Below are 18716 nucleotides of genomic sequence, written 5' to 3'. Positions count from 1 at the left end.
ATTAGATTGAAATTTCAGCTTCAGGCTGCTTGGCTGGTCTCTAGCTAGTGCTGTCACCTAAAATACTGCCCACCACACACGGGCTTTTGACAGCAAGAGCTGCTCGAAAGCCTCTCTACGCCTCTATTCCAGGAATAATCCAAGGAAAGGGTTGGTACCTGTGAAAGCTGAGTGCTGAGGTCCTCCTCTCTGTCCACCACTTCAAAAGAATAACTACCCTCAGCCTGCCTTTATTTTGTGCTATAGCTCTTCTTCTTCAATGAAAAGTCCCTGCTCTCTATTCATTATAAAGAATAAAGAGCTTTTCAAGTGTGAGTTGCTAAACCCAGAAGGGAACAGCTATTTTTAAGAGGGTTTCAACTCTGAGCTGTTACACCAGGCCAGCCTGCCAGCGCGGAGGTCTTCCAGGGAGGCCGAAGGCAATCACAGCCTCTCTTCAGGAGGGGATAATCAGGAAGGAAGCTCCTGGGGCAGAAACATTCTAGCTCTCTGGCCCACAGACAGCCTGGTGCCTTCATACCTGGCTCCTCCAGGCAAAACCTCGCAAGGGGGTCATGGGAGTATTTTTTATTCTCACTCGTCTGAGGTTTGCCTGCTGCCTTAGGTTTCTCACATCCACTTCCTCCAAATAGGAAACAATCTGCTCGATTCTCATCCGGGAGCACAGGGAGGAGGGGGGCCGCCTTTATGTCCTCTCCTATCTTCGTCAAGCCATATGCAACTGGCAGCCACCACGCTTCTCTCTGTGGGAAGAGGATAATCAGAGCTGGATTCCGAATAAAAGGAGGAACACGCAGAGTCGCCTGCCTCCCGTCCAACAGTAGTGGAATCCTTGTGGTCCGGGCCAGGCCAGAGCTCTTCTGAAGTCAGTGTGCTTCAGGGGCGGCGCTGGGCTCTCAGATTCAGAGTTAGAGGACCTGGGTTCAAGTCTCACCTCTGGGAGCCTCTATTCCCTTAGGGTAAGATGAGGACAATACTACCATCCTCTCAGAGGTGCTGCAGAGAGGATTATCCATCCTCTTGTGGGTATGGAAAGGTTTGTCAACCCTGCCGTGGCATACGCATGTTAATCACTGCTCTGAAGGCTGGTGAGATATGCATTCTAAGCTCTTTCAAGAGCAGAAAATGGTGCTGGATGACAGAGGAGATAGTGTGAATTTGATAGAAGCTATTAATGATTCAGTAGGATTGAGATTATGTTTTCTATCTTCCCATTCCATTAAGCTTCTCCACCAGAGCAAAGGGGCAGGGAATTGAAACTATTCCATTATTCTGGTAGCTTTTGGGAGTAAAAGACTTGAATGTATATTAAATGGCGAGAGGGAACAAAAGTGATCAACTAATTTCATACAAAGAATGGCTAAAGGAAATAGAGAAACTTATTTGATTATGATACACCTTGTACCGTAGAGGTACAGAGGTTACAGAGATATATACTTCAGTTAAAAAAAAATTTTTTAAGGAAAAATAACAGCCAGGAAAAATACAGGCAAAATAGGATGATTAGACCAAAGGGAAAAGAGCGCACATATATGGAGGTGATAAGGTCATACTGTTACAAAGATGGGACAACCAATAAGGCTCTGAGCTTCCAGGAGGCCACAGCAAGAAGGGAAATATGATGTTACCAAATTTATATCCTATATGAGGAACCCCCTACTGCTACCAATTCCTTATCCTTTTTTATCATAAGACTCATAAGCATGGATATTTATCTTCAGGAAGAGAATACTTACGGAGTTTCATTATGGTCTTCTTCGTGTATTTGATGGGCTGCCAAGTACAAAAAGGAAAGATTGCTTTGGGTAATTCCAGACCACAAAACTAGAATCAATGAGTGTAAGTTAAGGAGAACAGATTTTGGTTAAAAATAAAGAACTTTCTAACAATTAGAGTTGTCCATAAATGGAATGAGCTGTCTGGCAAAGAAGTGAGCTCCCTGTTACTGGAAGTGATCAAACAGAGGCTGGCTAACCATCTGTTAAGGATAAAAAGGATTTGTGCATAATGAGAGAATTATGCAACAACATAATACAAGATTCTTCATGACAGTTTTATTTATAATAGTAGGAAAGAAAATAGGATCAACCTACATGTCCAACAATAGGGGATTAGTTAGATTATTTATGGTACTCTCCCATGATTTATTTTTTACAGATTTTACAGATCAATAAAATAATGATGTTAGAAATGCTTATAATCTATCACTAAGTGAAAAAAACAGGCTACTAAAATAGCATATATATTGTGTTACCATTTTGTAAAGAAAATTTATGTACAGAAAAATAACACTAAAGAGTACATATAAGAAAACATTAATAGTGATTACCATGAGTGTTTGAATTATGGGTAATTTCCTCTGCTGGGCTTCTCAGGGTTTTCCAAGTTTTCTACTTCAAACATTTACCACTTATGTTATTAGGGAAAAAAATGTAAAAAGAAAAAAAAAAAACTCCCAAAGAGTCTCTTATTAGCTAGTAGTTTGAAATAGATGATCCCTATAGTTTTTCAAACCTAATATTTTATAATCTTAAACTTAGGTTGATTTTTTTTCTTATAAAATAACTTCTCTTTTAAAAAGATTTTAATCAAATATAAACACCTCCCTACCAAAAAGTATCAGCTTAAATTATGAGGTTTTGGTATAAAATCGAATGCATTTCTGATTGCTATGGCCATTTTCATCTGAACTCTCTTTTGGAAATTTGTGGGATACAAATTTAAAAGTCTGCACATTAGAGTAGAAAGAGGTTAAGAATTGGAGTCAGACACCCCAGGGCCTCAGATTTTGACTCTGCTGCATACCAACTCAGTTTCTTCAATTTTAGTCTGGGATAATAACAGCCAAGATTTGTAGAAGATTCTCTATGTGTCAGGGACTATTTAAGTGCTTTATGTGCAATGGAATCCTCAAAACAATCCTCTGAGGTGAATTCTATCCTTATTTTTCAGAGGATAAAACTAAAGCACAGAAAATTTCAATATCTTATCAAGTCAGGGCTTCCCTGGTGGCGCAGTGGTTGAGAGTCCGCCTGCCGATGCAGGGGACACGGGTTCATGCCCCGGTCCAGGAAGATCCCACATGCCGCGGAGCGGCTGGGCCCGTGAGCCATGGCCGCTGAGCCTGCGCGTCCGGAGCCTGTGCTCCACAAGGGGAGAGGCCACAACAAGTGAGAGGCCCGCGTACCGCAAAAAAAAAAATCTTACCAAGTCAGAAAGCTAGAAACTGATGGAGTGAAAATGCAACATCAGGCAGTTCAACCTTAGAATCCATGGTGTTAACCACTACCCTTTACTGCCTTACAGAGTTGTGAAAGGATTGATTAAATTAATATACGTAAAGTACCTAGCAGAAAAGTGGGCAGTCAGTATGTTAAGTTTCTCCCTAAACTTCTCCATAGCTCTTTGGCCCCAGAAAGACTTAGTTATCTTCCCCAAGACTGCATTCAATCAACACATTGGGGGAAGTGTGGCTCTGTGGTAGGTAGTCTTACGAGCTCGCTATCAATGGCACTCACGTCAAACTCAGGGATATTAGAAACCATATCCCACAGGACCCTATTCTGGGACTGATTCTTTAATATTTCATCAATGATTTACATGGATAGAACAGAAAATAAGCTCCTAGAGCTGACAGATGATACATGCTGTTAGCAGATGACACCCATCGTCAGTTAGGAAGGCGGGCATCCAGGACAGGATTAGAATTCCAAATGGTCTGGCAAGATGGAGAAGAGGTGGAGTCAGAGAGAATGAACGTCATTAGCAACTAGCACAGAGTAATATGTTTATTAAGAGGGAAAACATTATATACCAGCATAACAAGGGCAGTGGCTAACAATGAATGATTGTCGCTGGAAAGAGTTAATGGTTAAAGTTACTCATAAGCTGCTGGAAATGAGACAGAAAATCGAGTATGTTTCTGGAAATATATGAAAAAATAAGACTAGGTTGGGGTAAATCATTTTTCCCATTATATGCCATATTTTAAAAAACTCTTTTTTCAAGTGCTCTTTTTTTTTTCTTCAATATTGTTCTGGACATCTTAGAAAAGGTACATGATTGCAAAATACAACCTGAGGGGGATAGTGAAGGAACGGAGACCTTTTCAATGAAGAAGACAAGAATTGCTGACAATTCATGTAAGAATTCTTGACAGAGCAGCATCTATGTGTCAGTCTTTGTGCTGGGTGCTGGGAGACAAAGAAAATCAGACCTGGTTTCTGCCCTTGAGAAGCTCAGAGATAAGAGGATAATCACTTTTAAGTTTATGAAGACTGTTATTTTGCACTCTGATATTTGTGCCATTCCTGGCTAACTCCTACACCTCTCTTTCCTGTATATCCTCTTCCTTCCCTTCTTTTCTCATTTCCTCTTCTTTTCTCTTTTCCTTCCCTTCCCTAGACTTTAGGTCTGTAATTGGAGCCCACCAGCATGCCAGGGTAGCTGGGTGTATTCAGTGGAGCCCCATTTGAGACTCTGCCAGAATACCAAGCCCCTCTCTTCTTACACTTCAAGGTATTTCTATAAATTTATCTTTCACTCTCCGTGAACTCCAATAAAACTGCAAGCAATAAAGCAAGGCTGGGAGAGAGAAAAATAGGTTCCCAGATGGTAAATAGATCGGTTTGGCTGGAGAGAATGCTAGAGTAGATATATTATGAATTTTATAATATTAAGGAATTTGAACTTTCTCTTGTTGATGACAGAAAGTCAATCAAAAGTTGTGAGAAAGGGAGTGAAAAGATCAGTTTAGGGTTTTTGGAAGAGTAACCTTATTGTGGTAGACAGAATGGGTTGTTAGGAAACATTCTGGAGGCAAGGGTCTCATCAAAAGGTGGGTATTATGCTACAAAAAATAAGGACCAGGCAATTAGGCAATTTAAAGAGTTAGAAGAGGCAGAAGACATGTGGACATGAGAGACACTGTAAAAGAAAAATCAGTACAATTTGGTGCCTAAATAAATATGAGCATCAGAGGAGACAGGAATTGAAAACAACCCACAGGTAGTAGACAAGGGAGTCTAGGAGATGAAAACATCATTAACCAACATGGGGCAGTGGGAAGGTGAAAGTGGCTTGTGGCGAATGAATCATGATGGGTTCAGCACTATACAGGTTGTCTCTGTGTTGATGGAACATATAAATAAAAGCCATATATCCAACAGGGAGCCAGGAATAGATTTCCTAGGCGATCATCCTCACAGAGGTAATAGGGTGTTTCGGACACCTCCACCTGTATATCTCACCGACACATCACACTCTACATGGCTAAAACTGAGCTTGACTGTCATTCACAAGCCCAAAGCTTAATTTGCATTTCTCCTCAAGGCAAGGCATGCTTCTAAACACCCAGGCTACTAAACTCAGTCATCTCTGGCACCTTCATCTCCCACCCTTTCTGCTCCCACGAGCAACTAGTCACTCAAACAATCGATTCTAAGAGTTCAATATGTTGTGTATCAATTCCTATTGCCATAATCAATGCTTGCATGATTTGTCCCCTTAACTATCACACAGTTTTATAACAGGTTTTCTTGCCACATAAGTCTGTATTTTTCCACTACTTACAGATTGAAATTCAAAGTCTTCCAGGAATGAACATACGTAACCAGCCTGATCCCTGAGAATATCTATACATACCCATCCTGAAAGCCCCACCATCTTCCTTGCCTTTCTTTAATGATGCCAGGCATTTCTGTGCCTGGGGTGCCTCTATTGATGCTGTTCCATTATTCTGGAATAACTTTTTCCACTTAAGGAGAAAACCTTTCAAGTTCTGAGTCACATGCTAGTCCCATTGTGAGGGCTTCCTGACCTCCCGTTGCTCGTCTCTCTTCACTCACATTGCTTTTTGCGAAAGCAAAAGCCTGAACCAGGAGCTGGGAGTAGACATGGGAAAAAGCAAAGGATGTCATAAAAATCTAAGCAAAGCATTGTGGGGAAGAGGGGCACAGAGAAGGGGGAAGTTAAAGATAAATGACAGTCTTGGCCAGCCCTGGTTTACTGGGGAGAATTATGGTGTGGGAAAAAAAAAAAAAGATTAATTTGGCTTTCAGTTTGTTTGGGTTGAGATACCAGCAATGAACCCAAATTGACCTGATAATTTTAAAACCTTTATAGAAACAAAAAAGGGTGGTTTGGCTAGAGAAAAATATTTGGAATTTATATGCAAAGAGATAGTACTAGATACATGGGGAATCGAGGAATGGAGGAGATCTCTAGAGAAAAGTCCGTTAGAGAGTCGGTTGGTCTGAAGACAGAGCTATAAACATGTTACCATTTCTAAAATGAGAGGAAGAAGTCTGACTAGCAAAAGAGCCAGACAAAGACTGGCCACTGAGGTGAAATTACATATTTCAGTTTTCCTAAAAGGTAAATTTTGTCTTAATCTTTTATGGGAAACTTTTTTTTTTTTTTTGACCCTGCTGCGCTGCTTGCAGGATCGTAGTTCCCAGACCAGGGACAGAACCCAGGCCACACCAGTGAAAGCACCAAATCCCAACCACTAGACCACCAGGGAACTCTATGGGAAACTTTTAATTTAAGAGATGTTGTGCTTCCGATTTGAGGAAATTGCTGATTCTCTGCTCTAATTGGATCCCTTTGGATTATAAATGTTGGTATTCAGTGGTATGAAAATCAGTATTACAATCTTACATGAGGGTATCTAACTAAATATCTATCTATAGATATTTAGATATCTAATAAAACCAACAACAACCAAATATCAGGCTGTAGAATTTAAAGAGAAGCAGGGGAGTAGGGGCTGGTTTTCACATGGTCTGATAACATATTGGGGGTGGGGTAGGGGTCTAGAATAAGATGTGTTAAAATGGATTCAATTTGTCCAAATCATAGCTTTTGAAAGAACTTCTGTTTAGCACAGGGGTTCTTTGTTGCTTTTGAGGAATTTATTGAAATAGAAGTGTTATAAAAATACACGTTTGTTGTAAAAATCATTCAAACAATCCACAAACATAGAAGTAAATATGAAAACCCTCCCTGGGGAATTCCCTGGCAGTCCAGGGGTTAGGATTCTGCACTCTCACTGCCGAGGGCCCAGGTTCGATTCCTAGTGGGGAAACTAAGATCCCACAAGCTGCATGGCCAAAAGAAAAGAAAACCCCATCACAATAAACAATTTGACATATGCCCGTCTAGGCTTTTCAGAATACACACACAATCATATATGCATGTACCTTTTCTATATGTAACTTGTCCAACTCCCACCATCTCATTTCCCCTAAAAATAACAAGCTATAGCAATGAACAATTACATTAATAAAGGTTACATCTGTATCACACATCCACACACATTATAGTTCACATGCGTTATCTCTTGGATCCTCACTCTGATGTTCAGAAGTAGGCAGGGTGGGATTATTGGTGTCATTTTATAGACAATGTCATTTGTCTGAAGTCTCAAAGCTGTTGTGCTAAAGAATTTGCAGGTGGACTTGGTTCCTCCATCCCAAACAACATGTTTATTTCTTACATCATGTGTTTCCCACAAGGGGATTTCCACATCCAGGGCTCCCCAGCCTCAGCCAAAGTGCCCTACAGAGTTTATCAGTTTAAAACTTGGATTAGGATACACTTTTGTACATCACCACAAAGTTGCCTAGTAGTTTTCCTGAGATAGGAAAAATGTGGCCTTGCCAGCCTGATCTGCCGTGTATCTGGATCACATCTTAAAAGTGATAACAATGGGGCTTCCCTGGTGGCGCAGTGGTTGAGAGTTGGCCTGCCGATGCAGGGGACGCGGGTTCGTGCCCCGGTCCGGGAAGATCCCACATGCCACGGAGCGGCTGGGCCCGTGGGCCATGGCCGCTGAGCCTGCGCATCCAGAGCCTGTGCTCCGCAATGGGAGAGGCCACAGCAGTGAGGGGCCCGCGTACCGCAAAAAAAAAAAAAAAAAAAAAGTGATAACAATGGAGGGTACAATGAGAACTCTACAGGACCCCACACTGATGTCCCTATATGTAACACTGATGTCTCTGTATGCAATCCAGCTAATAAATAATGCCGGAAATGGGCGCATATACTATTGAACAATGTGCTATTTAAAAAAAGAACAAGACTAATGGCCCAAAATGGAGTCACTTAGGCTAAGCCCCACGTCACCCAACTGAGACTTAACTGAATTACAGTTTCTGCTCTACCAGAAATGGAATTTTAAACCAATCAGGAATCTCTGATCGTCGCTAGTTAGGTAATCTGCTTTATAGATCCCTGCCGTCCCCTAAAGAAAGTAACCTTGCGATAACCAACCCACTTTTTTGCCTAATAAAAAAGGCCCGCTCCTTTCTGCCTAAAAAAGTCTTTTTCATTTGGTACAGCTCCTTGGAGCTCCTTTCTATCTGCTAGATTGGATGCTGCCAGATGCAAATCAATTTTTGCTCAAATAAACTCTTAAAAATTTTAATATATCTCAGCTTAACTTTTAACAGTTTTAATGGAGAGAAATTGGGGGGAGAGATGCAAGATGTAGTGTGGTGGAAAGAGCACTACCATATTTCATTTCTGAGAAACATAGTTTTCCCCACATTTTAATACTTGGAAATAGGCATTCATCTTACAAACCCATGGGTCTTTGATTTGGTAAAGAGCAGTGAATGGAGACTTGTTAAAACTAGGTTCTTGTCTAAACTGCATTTCCCCATTTCGGGCAGGTCATTTAACCTCCCACTGTTGTGAACATGAGGTGACGTATATAAGGCACAATATAGGCTATACAGGACGTGCTCTTCATGATAACTACCATTTATTGAGGGTTTACCCTATTCCAATTACTATTCTTTGCACATTGAGAGGATTTTCTCATTTAATCCTCACAGTGAACCTCTAAGGAAAGTCCTATAAATATCCCAGTTTTACAGATGAGCAAAGTGAAATTTTAAAAGTTCAAATGAATATAGTTATAGGTTAAAAACTGGTAAGTGGCAAGGCTGGGGGTTGAACAAGGTAGTACAAGGCCAGGGACTCCCCAACTAACCCCAGTACTATTGACCTACTTGTGACCTATGATTTCACATCAGTGTCCTTTTATTTTCCTTCTTCTTTTTCCATTTCTCTGAAGATTTACTAGCTGATTTTGACTTATGATAAACTCAGATGTCTTCAGGATTATAAACATGGAGCTGGTGAGGGATGGCAGACGTTAGGGATGGTAAACAATATGATTCACAGCCTGTACACACACACACACACACACACACACGCACGCATACACATACCACACCACATACCACACACCAGACTGACCTTTGGATTACCTTTTGCACAGTGGCAAAAAAATTAAACAACACATGAAATTAAACAAGCCCCAACAGAAAACAATAGCAACAACTACCTTGGACTGGCTCTTTAAAAAGTAAAACAAATTAAACTTGTTAGAAATCCTTGCGATCTCCAAAAAAATGTATTGACTTCAGCTACCAGTTTGGGAACTTCTGCTAAGTCTCAAACTAATAATATATATTCTAGGTGGATTACAATAATACCTGAAAAAACTTCAATAAAGCTAAAGGAGACAAGGAAGAGGAGAAGCTAGCCCAGAACGGATCCATAACTTCCCAGAGAGGAGGTCTCCAAAATGGCATTTTAATTAAGTACCTCCAATCAAACACTAGGTATACTTTCTTTTCTCTCATGTGTCTTTCCCGCCCGTCAATTCTATATATAGAGGGTCCCATTTTACAGATTACCCAATTAAGGTTCTAGGGAGGGAATAACTTGTCCAAGGGCTTGCAAGCCTCAGCTTTTCTAGTATACTTTGCTAGGGGGCAGAAGCAGAGGTCCTGTAAGCAGAAAGAGTAGAGAGGGTCCCTGGAGAAAGAGAACCAGGCAGTTTTCTTGACATAAGAGAAGCCATTTTTGGCCTAAGCCATTTTGTTTTCCAAGCCTGACCACAATGCTTGCCTTTGAACAGGTCTCAGCAATTAATGATGGGAAGGGAAGTGAGGGAATACAGGAACAAAGGAAAAGCAGTCAGGAAACAATAGTTCAGCAATAAAAGAGTCCTAGTTACTCCTCAAGGGATATACATCACAATCTGATGCATAGTTTTGAGTTCTGCAGGAACTAAGGCTCCCACCCAGGTAGAGGATGGTAACTACATGCTGAGACCCCAGGCTGGTCAGAACCTAAGATATGATGACACTGACCTTTTCTGACCCTTGTGACTTCAATCAACTAAAGCCTGGATTCTGCCGACCTTTGCCCCAATTCTAAGCTGAATTCTCAAGCCCTTTATGAATATACCTAAACCTCCCCAACCCTCTTCATGGATACGCATGTACCCTTAGCTTAAAACTCCCCCAACTTTGCAGTTGAGGGAGACATTGCTTTGGGAAAGGTCTCCAGTGTCCTCCTTACTTGCTGCAAGAAATAAGCCCTTCCTTCTGATCTTTGGCTTCGCTGTGTCTTTTGGCTCGACACCCAACAGGAGGCGAACCCTGTTTTGGGGTAACGGTATCACGAAGCCAATGATGACCCTCAGTTGTTCTTTTCAAAGCCTCAAATCTAACTGTATTCATAGTTTTGTGTTCTTTCTTAAAGAGAGCCCTCCAAGTTGTATAAACACTGTGCTCCCCCAAGCCCCAGATCCACACCTGTATGGGAGTTAAAAGGCTGTGATAACAGCCAACCTCTGATTCCAGCTCCCTCTGGAAGAGAATGCCACGGATGCCAGGATCTCTAGCCAGATCCAGGACAGTGGGACTGTATACATCCTGCATTTCTCCTGGAGGCCTTCCCTGTCATTTTAGTGATTAACTCTCCTACGCCTGCTCACCACACAGAGATGCTTGGAGGGCAATATTGACTATTACGGCTTTCGTTTTTCTATTAATTGTGAAGTTGTCCCTAGCCTCGAGGAAATAAGATGCCAAAAGGAAGGGGGGTGGATCCCTTCCAGACCTCTACAAGGCTCAGATTATACTAAACCAGGAGCAAAAACCCTTTTTAGCATTTGAAAGGGAAGGCAATTGTATTACTAAGCCTCACTCAACCGCCTCCAGACTTTTCTTAGCCAGAGAACAAAGGGAAAAAAGCAAACACCACTTCACACCCTTATTCACTGGAGGTTAAAAGAGACCTCCCACTATACAAAAGTCCTTCCAAAGGTCAGCTTCGGAGTGTATTGAGGTGGAGGGTACTGGCCAGGGAACAAACTGTTTACCATCACTCTGAGGCGAGCTGCTTCTGTTTTCTTTTCAGCACGTGCACAGGGTACATCTGTCAGAATTGGACATTTTCATCCTAATTTGCTTGCTGGTGGCCAAATTATACTCCCTTGGCCCTCCTCAGTCTTTTTCAGATTCTTGATTCCTGTTGAACTAAGAAAGCAAGGCCACCCTGAGCCAGGACAGCTCCCTGGGGATGATTATTCATTCATATTCATCAAGTCAACAGCTACTCATTGATGTGTAACATGTATCAAGCACTGTGCTAGGCGCTGGAAGGATGTAACAATGCAAGAGCTGTGGCAGTCCCTGAGCGCTTCAATTCAATGGAGGCAGACTGCTATTAAACAATGAAACACACACGCTCCATTATTTAAGTACAACTACGATAAACTTTTGAAGGAGCACAGTGTGCAAAGAGAGCTTAGCACGAGAGTGGCTGACCTCACACGGGCTGTAAGAGAGGGGGCTTCTCTGAGGAGGTGAAGGGGTAGGAGTTAGCTATGCACCAAGGAGCAGGTAAAAAGTCCCTGAGGGGAAAAATGAGGCCTGGCACAGGAACTGGAAGAATACAAATGTGGCTGAAGCCCAGAGAGCAAACCAGAACTAGGCAGGAGGGGAACTTCGGTAGGGCTTTGTATTCTATGAGCTTTTGTCTTCTATCTGCAAAGCAATGGGGAGCTAGTTATGGAATTCAATGAGGGAAGTGACTTATGCAGTTTGCAGTACAGAGAGAGAATTTTAGGGGGCAAGAGACTGATGCAGCGAGACCAGATATTGTCTTGTCAAAAGTCAAGATGAGAATTTCTCAAATTGGAACGAATTCCCTGGGGACCTTGATAACAAGCAGATTCTGATTCAGGAGGTCTAGGGTAGGGCTTAAGATCGGCATTTACAAGGCAGGTGCCCACGCTTCTGGTCTGTACAACAAACACTGTAGCAACAGAGTTTCAGATCAAGGTGTTTGCAGTGGAGATGAAGAAAAGCAGACAAATTTGAGAGCTCTCGTGTGGGAAGTCTCAAAGAGCTCTGACTTGAGCAACCTGGTGAAAGGGGGTGGTATTCACTTAGATAGGATGCACCAGAAGAAAGAGCGAGTTTGGGTGGGAGATGAAAAGCTCAGTTTTGGACATGTTGAGTTTGATGAGTCTTAGGAATATCTAAGTAGGTACATATGGATCTGAAGCTCAGGAATGAGGAGGAAGATACAAATTTAGGAGTTATCAATATGTAACTGGTAATTGAAGCTATGAAGATGGATGCTCTCAGCATAGGGAGAAAGTATACGGTTGGGGTCACAAACTCAAATTTGGCCCGCTGGCCATTTGTTGGTCTTCTTGTAAGTATGTTGGGAAGAGAAAAGATCCAAGACAAAGCAAGGATTTAACATCTGAGTGATCAGGAGAAGCCAGCAAAAAAGTCTGAAGGAAGAAAAAGGCCAGAGAGATGGAAGAAAAACCAAGTTGCTACCTAACAGTCACTGCCTTTCTTTCTTGCTGACAGAACAGATTTCAGACATGGAGATGATTTGAAATCCAGGAAGGTAAACGCTCCCTGTAGCCTCAGTGGCTGAGTCATGGTTGATCTAAACTAGACATAATAATCTCATTCCATTTTGCCTGAAGGGTGGTCCAACAGTAGGCTCTGATCAATGAGACAAAAAAGGAAGTAGATTGGGGTGAGTGGGGATTCAAGGAAGGCATTTTTCTTTCTTAGAAAAAGGATAAGAACAAGAACAGAGCTTCATAGTGCCATTGTTTCCCTCTTTTTCCTGCTCTGAACTCAGCAGTGATGTCAGCAATGTCAGCCATCCTAGGGCTGAGAGGAGACAGAATAAGGGTGAAAATTCAACAGCTAAGAATGGTGAAATTAAAAAAGTGTCCATCTTGCTGATGATACAGCTGAGCTGCTCTGGAACTACCTCCCTCTAATATCTTTGTTAAGTGAGATGATAAATGCCCATATTACTTAAGCCACTGTTAGGGGGTTCTGTCACTTGCATTTCCAACTGTTATTTAGTGTATATTGTATAGTGTAGTTCTGGAACTAGACAGACATAGTTCAGATAGATACAGTGCTTAACTTTGGACATTTTGTATGTTTCCTCATCTGCAAAATGGAGATAATAATAGTATCTATTCCAAGTACTTTCATATACTGTTGGTGGGAGTGTAAATTAGTAAAGCTATTTTGTAAAGTAATTTGGCAGGATTTACTAAAACTGAAAATACATGAAGCTTAAAGTGCAGCAATTCCACTTCTAGGTAAATCCTAGAGAGACTCCTGCACAATGCATTGAGAGATGTGTACAAGCTTATTCATTGAGGCACTTTGTACAACAGGAATTAGCAACAGTCTAGATATCCATTAGGAAAACATTCATAGGTAAGGTATAGTATATCATTATGATAGTATACAATGGAGCAGTTTAAACAGATGAACTAGCTCTATCTATATATATCAACATGGATGGATCTCAGAAACTTAATGCTGTATAAAAAAAGCAAATTGCAGAGTGAGACGTGCAGTATGATCCATTTATATACATTTTAAAAGCAGACACTACGCTACATATTTTTGTGGATCTGTAAGTCTATGGAAAATAGATTGGAAGGACACACATGAGATACACTCAAGGATGAGGGATAAAAAAGATAAGAAAAAAGAGGGGTCATGTCTAGACAGATGATTATATCACGTCAGTAACGGAAGAACGACTGATTGAATCAATTCAATTCTGGGCATCTGCAGCTCAACCTTAGAAACAAAACAAAACAAAACAGTATCAGTCTCCTAGGATTAAATGACATAAAACCCAGTGTCTAGCACATAGTACGGACTTAACAAATGGTGGCCATCATCGTAATTATGATGTTCACCTGTTGTGCTCTGCCTTTTTGCTTTCCATAGGCTCTTTCTAGTAATCTTAGAAAGATGGGGAGTTTGGTTGGGTACTTCTTTCTGTACCTACATTTCTGTTCTCATTTATTGGTTTGGGGGCTATAAAAGCAAAATGCTTGGTTTGGGCCAGGGCTTGCTGTGCACAGAGCCTACTCTAATGGGTTAAAAAAAAGTGCTACCAGGCATACCCAGTGGCAGCCCCAGCCCTCCAATCCCCCAAATAATGACAAAGAAGAACATCTTACTAGTGTAACTCCTTGCATCTCGAATAAGTAGTTTATATTAATCAGAACTAGATTGAGCAAAAGGAAAATTTATTGGTGCATGTGACAGCTGGGAATTTCAAGAAAAAGAACTGGCTCAACCTTCTCAACTGAATCGGGGAATTCCTACTGCCTTGCACCTACCTACTTCTGCTATTTCCACAGCTAAAAGCCTGTTCTTGCTGTGTCCACTTCCCGGTACCAATTTTTGAGCCACTTATGCAAGCAACTGAAAGAAGGTCTGACTCACCAAGTGGAAAATAGAATTTGTTGGAAGCAGACTTTATAGTTCATATAATTAAAGGAAATGCTGAGAGCCAGGGCTTGGGAAGAAAGGAAAGCAAGGAGCAACATGATCTTAGTAAGGAGTACATGCTGTTTCTTTAGGTTGCGCCACGGGAACAATCCAACCCACCAATCTAGATTCCCACTGTCATTCTCCCTGAAGAAAGAGTCTGATTGGCTTAGTTTGGGTCATGGGGCGGGGGGGCCCTGTGATTGACAGTCCTAGTAAGACTCCATAGAATTGAGAAGTTGTAATCCCCCCAAAAGACAAGCTTCTTCCAAAACAAGGGTAGGGATGCTGGCCCAGCAAAAACAAGAGACTTCTACTACACAGCTAAAAGTAGTTTGCATCTTACTAGAGGGTTCCAAAGGTCACAGACAGAAAGATATGATATTATAACTTCACTATCAGCTCACTTATGACATGGGAGTTTACCTTCACAATTCTATCCCTTCCCTCTCCCGTACCTGTAAAATGAGGTTCATGGCACATTCCATTCTTGTATCACCAGATGTAAGTCTCCATAAATTAATAATAACTCAGAGCTGGAAAGGGTCTCAGATCTCTAAAGGGAGTAATTCTCAACCTTGCCTTGGTTGAACAGTAAAATCACCTGGGACACTATCTAAAAATGCACACACCTAGAGATCCTGATTTAATTGGCCTGGGAGGGAGAGCTTGGGCATCAGTAAAGTTCCCCAGGTGATTCTAATGTGCAGCCACGGTTGAGAAGCCCTGGGATAGGCTTTTAGGGATCGTTTGCTCTCATGCACTGTCCTCCTGCAGAAAGTTCCTGTCTATCTCTGAGAGGTGACTGTCAGCTTGTTTTAATGATTCCAGTGAGGGGAGAATCTTAGTTTGCTTCAGCTGCAATAATAAAATACCATAGGCCGAGTGGCTTAAACAACAGCAATTTATTTTCTCATAGCTGTGGAAGCTGAAAGTCCAAGATCAAGGTTCCGGCAGGAATCAGTTCCTGGTGACGGCTCTCTTTGCTGCGTCCTCACATGGTGGAGAGAGAACGAGTTCTCTGGTATCTGTTCTTTTAAGGTCACTAATCCTATTGGATCAGGGTTCCAGCTTTATAACCTCATTTCACCTTAATTACCTCCATGAGGGCCATATCTGCAAATACAGTCACATTGGGGGTCGGGGTTCCAACATATGAACCCTTTCTCATATTTGTTAGGCCAACTGGCCCAAGGCAGGGGAACACAATCAGATTCACAGGTTGCATCAGAACGAAATTCTCCCGACCACCCAGTTCCAGAAACTGCCCTGGGGACTTTGAAACCAGCCCAGCCTTCCGGCCTTTCGAGGGGCGGGACTAACGGTCCCCCAGGATACCCGAAAAGACCACCAAATAAGGAATACCCTGCGCCCTCCCAGATTCACCACACCCCTTTCCCTTCTTCCCGAATAAAATCTTGCCCAACCCTCGCCCGGGCGCGACTTCTCTGGCCCCCTTTCTCTCGGACCAGTGAACCTGGCCCGGGAGCGCTCCCTAATAAAGCTCACTTGAAGCTTTCCTCTGTTTCGCGGTGCCGTTTGTTAAGATCCGACCTTACAATATTGAGTCCCAATCTGTCTCTTTCCAAATTCTTTCCACCTCTTAGTCTTAGTTCTGCAGAGAGGGTTAAGAGAAACAGGAGGCAACTAACACAATAAACAACCATTTTGCTGGGTATTTTTTTACATACATTTTCTCTCTCAAGCCTCTGGGAGGATACTGTGAGGAAAGTATTATGCTCAATTTACAGATCAGAAGATTGATATCAGAGAGGGTGAGTAATCTGCCTAAATTCATAAGGCTGATCAGTGGTAAAATGAGAATTCACACCCAGGCCTCCTTTCTGCCTCCTAAGCCCATGCTCTTTCCACTCTTGTGCTGCAGAGTCCTCACTTCTACACAAAACCCTCAGATACCTGAGGGTAAAGTAGCCCATAGGCTTGAAAGCTATGTCTGACTCCTGAGAACATGCCTTGTCCATCCAAATGCTGCTTCTACTTCTGTGGATGTCTTTGCTTTTCTTCCTCTCCCTTTCTCCCCTTTATTTCATACTTTTATTTTTTGTGTTTCATCCTAGTTTTGATTTACTTCTCTCCCACATGATCTTACTTTTCCCCAGTGTCTTCTGGAACTTTCATTTTGCAGACTCCAGTATAGACAAGGCATTAGTGTAAGAATCATATAGAAGTAATTCCGATTGATGAGGTGAGGTAGGGATGAAGGACCTGCATTTCAAACAAGTTCTCAGGTGATGGTGTTGCCACTGGTTGGTAGATTCCACTTTGAACGCACTGGTATAGGTTTGTTTTTCAGCCTTTCTAACTAGCTGATCTGCAGAAAGGGTTTCATATACTTTTTTACTTTCCCCTGCAGAGGGAAGATCAGCTTGTACTTCCAGTGCCTATGATTATGACGGGCAGAGACAGAAAAAGCTTTGAGAAGGTAGAGTTTCTAGGTCACGAGAGCAGGGAGTCATGGTTTGTACATAATGTGATATTTTTTCTGCCTGCCATCCCTTCCCCCCTTTTCTACAACGGCACCTCTCTTTTATTTGGGCGGAGTGCTTTTATCCTACTCTGCGTGATCCTGGTGAGTCTGTCAATCATGTGGTCCCACAAATTCCACCGTGGAAATGGACCCAGGAGTCAGAAGAGCAGGTCAGAATGTGTCCACCATTTACCTGGTCAGAGTGATTGCAATCTAAGTTGTTGTTCAGCACATGATCCACGAGGGGCCAGTCAGATTTTTTTTCAGAATTGCCATAAATGCTGGGAGAAAAGAGGTTTTCTTCCCTTGCTTTTGCTGGCGGTCGAGATGGTGCAGACCTGCTGATGCTGGTGGCTATCTTTGCCTTCAATGGAGAGGGAGAGAGAAGCCCCGATGGCACTGCATCTAGCTTTGCTGAAGCCTGTTTCTCCCTTAGATTGCCCATTCCCTTGAGTCAATAAATACTGTTTGGATTAATTTTGTTTGAGTTGAGTTTTTGCTTTTTGCAACCAGACTTAAGCTATGAAATGTGCCCACCTTGTTTAACATTGCATTCCCAATGCTTAGCAATCAACATGTGCTCACACAGTACTCGCCAAATGAATGAACAGAGAGAGATCTCACTGTACAAAACACCTTCCTGGGTCTCAACATTCACAAAAGTACCACAAATCTTCCAGGTAACGTCACATGGAAACTGCTTCAGAATCTGTTTTGATTCCTGGGCTGTGGCAGATTTGGGGATGAGAATAGTGGTTAAGAAACGAGACTCTGGATTGGGCAGAATTGGGTTCAGATTACGGCTTTACAACTTGCTACTAAATTTAAAGTCTCTGAGGCGTGGTTTTTCCCCATCTGTAAAATGAAGGTAACATTATTTATGAAGCAATTATCACTTTGGTCTGGTCCATTCTTCCTCTTAACTCTTTTTTCATAACTGAACCCGCTCTTCTGGCAAGGTGGGCTTTGGCCCAGACAGGGGTCAATGACAGTGGCTTTGTCCCAGCAACGTCAGATTAACTCTGCTTGGAATTCAAATTGCAAGTGAAAACCCACAGAAGTGGAAGGCAGCTTAGATAGTTATCTGACGACAGCACCATAGACTGAGGAAAGCACTAAGGGCTGAGACTGAGTTCCTCAGAGCTGTTGTCACTTCTCTTTCCTAACCCTACTTGTGCAGCTCTTCTGGTTGTGAGCCAGTCCAGAGGCCTTCCGATAAATCTTTTTTCTTGGTTTACCTAGGATACAACCCAGGAGCCTTAGCAAAATCAATCTACCACCCAAGTCAGCTCTGAGAATTAAACAAGATACACGTGAGGTAATTTGCTCAGTACTAGGGATATAATAAATGCTTAATAAATGTTAGCTACACTTTCTACTTCAATTTGACTTATTTGGTGGATCCTACATGGTAAACAAATTAATCTCTGCTAATTATCCAGAAGTCAGCTATATGGAGTTGCCCATGTGAGACACAGTTTGACCGTGAACTGGAGCCTATACACTAGTGTCTACTGTTATGTCTTTAGTGAGGGTGAGAATCAGATGGAGAGATTCTGATTCAGTACGTCAGGGGTGGG

General features: G+C 42.1%; 1 protein-coding gene across 1 annotated transcript in view; it reads right to left on the bottom strand.

Moving 5' to 3' along the window:
- Positions 1 to 1736: 1736 nt before the first annotated feature.
- CCDC148 (coiled-coil domain containing 148) overlaps positions 1737 to 18716 on the bottom strand; it is a 480287-nt gene continuing 463307 nt past the window's right edge. The window contains exon 20 of the mRNA XM_060302422.1: positions 1737 to 1773. The gene's annotated coding sequence lies outside the window, so the exon portion shown is untranslated. The remainder of the gene's footprint in view (positions 1774 to 18716) is intronic.

The sequence above is a fragment of the Globicephala melas genome, chromosome 7 (genome assembly GCF_963455315.2).
Source record: "Globicephala melas chromosome 7, mGloMel1.2, whole genome shotgun sequence".
In the NCBI taxonomy this organism is placed as follows: domain Eukaryota; kingdom Metazoa; phylum Chordata; class Mammalia; order Artiodactyla; family Delphinidae; genus Globicephala; species Globicephala melas.
This window is presented reverse-complemented; position numbering and strand designations above follow the sequence as displayed.